General features: G+C 34.9%; 1 non-coding gene across 1 annotated transcript; it reads left to right on the top strand.

The window, feature by feature from the left end:
- The first annotated feature begins 200 nt into the window (after nt 1–200).
- Nucleotides 201–304, top strand: LOC121212047 (small nucleolar RNA R71). The gene has a single exon (XR_005907258.1). It is a non-coding gene; the product is annotated as a small nucleolar RNA R71 (small nucleolar RNA).
- The last annotated feature ends 2,808 nt before the right edge of the window (nt 305–3,112 follow it).

The raw sequence follows: 3,112 nt of genomic DNA, 5'->3' as shown, positions 1-3,112 counted from the left end.
AGCTTTGAACATAGCGGGTCTCTAACCATTTGTGAATCATTCAGTTGGCCACTGACAAGAGTTTAATGCTATATTTTTAATAATTTTGTACACATCCTCTACGTCCTATTCGTAAGGGCTCCTCTTGTTGCTCCATCTAATCCAGATCTTACGTTTGCATCCAACACATTATAAATATCTGCCATTGCATCTACTCAGGAAATCTGTGGTGCGGGCATTTTGAATCAACATTTCAAAGCGTCCTATACCTTATAGAAGCTTTCCCCTTCCTTCTGTCTAAAGAAAGCAAGCTCTCTTCTTAATTGGCCTGCTTTACTAATCGGGAAAAACTTCTATAAGAATTTTCCAACATGTTCATCCCAAGTCGTGATGGATCTTGGATCCTGCAAGTTTAACCAAGAAAAGGTGTTATCAATCAGAGAAAAGAGGAAAAATCAAAGACGAATAGCGTCATCAGTGACGCCGTTATACTTAAAAGTATCACAGAGTTGAAGAAACCGTTTCAAACATTGACTAGGGTCCTCTGTCATAGTGCCCCTAAACTGTAGATTATTTTGGATCATTTGTATCACTGGTGGTTTAATCTCTAAATACAACCGCTGACTTTGCTATACTTTCTTGAACCATATCTAAACTTGGTAAGGCATAATCCTGTAAAGTCCTCTCATTCCAAGCCATATGCATGTTTGCGGGTAATTGTGGTGTTGGTAGGTCTCCTAAGGCATTAATTTCAGCATAATGGAATAATGGATTGTCACGTGGTACGTTAACTATAGTTGGTGATGGTGGATATTGCATTTTTTGCTTCAGATTATTCTTTCTAGATATGTGGTTACTACAATATGTGTGCCTCTAATACGAGTCATACACCAAACCTAGAAATAAAAGATTAGTAATACTCAAATAAAATAAAATCATATATATAGCTGAGAAATTTCCTAATTACTATTTTGCAATGTGAAAATTAAAATCAATCTAGTACTGTTGCCTCTCTGGCAATGTCGCCAACAACTTGACTACCTCTGAACGTACTAACTTCCAGAGTATAAATACTGCTATAAAATAGAGAGTTATGAGGTGGTATCTGTAAGTATACAGGTTGAGTTGTAATATAGATTTTACAACGAAGTAGGTGAGTACTTCGAGGATCGTACCCAATGGAGGCGAGTACTAAATCAATTTTAACCTAAACAATTAAAGATCTAATTAATATTTTAAGTCAGTTACAGTACTTTATTGCTAACAAGTCAGACGGTAGCAAAAAATGGCTAAAATTAAAGTCAATAGAAGAGGATTGACAATCTTAGTATGGATAGTCTTTGTGGTTCTTCTTGTTATGAGCAATGTGGGGATTGCAAAGAGATTATTGAAAGACAAAAGAAACCAACAAGTTCCCAAAGAAACAGTTAAAAACACAAAGGATTTCTTTTTAGAGTTGTCAACTTCCTCTAGCAATGTGGGAAGTTTGCCTATGAACAAGTCTGGCCAGTTATCTTATGCAACAACTGATGATGAATTTTTCGATCCGTTTATGCGATTAATCTTTTTCAAGGTCACTCTGTTTGATTCACTCAAATTTAATCATTGTTTGAATAGGTTGGAAAATAGTTGTCGGAACATGTGTCAAATTCTTTGGTACAACGTCGAGTGATGGAATTTTTGTGCCAGTGCTATATCTCATTATTAGTTTTAACCCCAAGTTATCCATTATCATTTTTCAAGTGTGATTTTCAACTTTGCTTAAATATAACTCTATTTTTATTCATGTAATTTAACCATTTTTATGAATCAGCCTTTCATGTAATCATTTTTGTTTTCAAGAAATATGTTTCTATTCATGTTATAAATACGAAGTGCCTTCATACATACATGTAGGCATGCATGTATTAGTACATCTGCAGTAAGCATGACCATAAGAAAGTCTCAAATTTCTCACTGTAAATCAAGAAAAAGAACTATATTGATGGAGGAGCTGGGAGTCCATCCTTATAAAGTATGACCACTAATCAAGATGGTAGCTGACGTGTTTAACCATTGTAGCACACCTCATTTTGGGCTTACTTTGCAATCCAGTCAGTTGCCTTGTTGGCTTCTCACTTAATCTAGTTGATTTTAATCTCAGACAAATTAGTTGCTAGCCACTAAATTGAAGAAAGATCAACTCCAACCCCCAATTTCCACAAGATGCCTATATTTCAAACTTAGTAGCCACACTTTTAAGCGTCACTCTCAATAATCACCTTAATCCATCCATTCTTCACTGCCATTTCAATGCCAGCAACCACCACTTAAGCTTCAAGCCATATTATAGAACCAACCTTTACTCTTTTTCCCAACAACATCAAGAAACACACCATCCGAGTTTCTCCCAATTGCTCAAATGCTTACACTTTTAATATAATTTTTATAAGATTTATCACAGATGATCTTAACCCATTTCTAAAGGGGTTTAGTCCAAATATCCCCATTTTTATGAGCAAACTCTTCACAGTTATAATTATTGCCATTAGACTCTTTACAATTTATGAACTTCTAAGATGAAAACTTAATTCTTCGAATAATCTTACCCACTTCTAGATTATCTCCACCAAGTGCAATTTCATATTGAACTTTCCAAATATACTAATAAGTATATGTAATTCTGGTCTTCATCTCCTCATTTCACTCTAATTTACTTATAATCTTGATGAAACTGTTACAAGTTGGCTAATTATGTAACAGCTTGAACACATGATGAATCGCGAAGTGGCAAGCTGCGAGATGAATTGTGAAATGACACCATGAAGTGGTGAACTGTGAAATGACACTGCGAAGTGGTGAACTGTGAGATGTCTTCATAGGTGGCAAGCCTTAGTGCATGCAGGTTTTATCGAGTTGCATGGCAAAGTAGTTTAGTTCATTTGTAACTTAGTTTTGTTATGTTTACAGCTTAGTTAATTGATGAATTGATATGCTTAGGTGATGAATGACATGTTTATTTGATTTATTTTGGTGTACAAGTAATGTTTTTCAAGTTTCACGATAGCTTGTGGGGTTAGTTGAGTATTTGGTGATGTATTGACTTTAAATGTATTTTTTTCTTGTTGAATGATAGAGCTAACATATATAAGCT

Source organism: Gossypium hirsutum, chromosome A12 (genome assembly GCF_007990345.1).
Source record: "Gossypium hirsutum isolate 1008001.06 chromosome A12, Gossypium_hirsutum_v2.1, whole genome shotgun sequence".
NCBI lineage: Eukaryota > Viridiplantae > Streptophyta > Magnoliopsida > Malvales > Malvaceae > Gossypium > Gossypium hirsutum.
The sequence above is the reverse complement of the archived record's forward strand: the minus strand, read 5'-3'. Positions and strand labels throughout refer to the sequence as shown.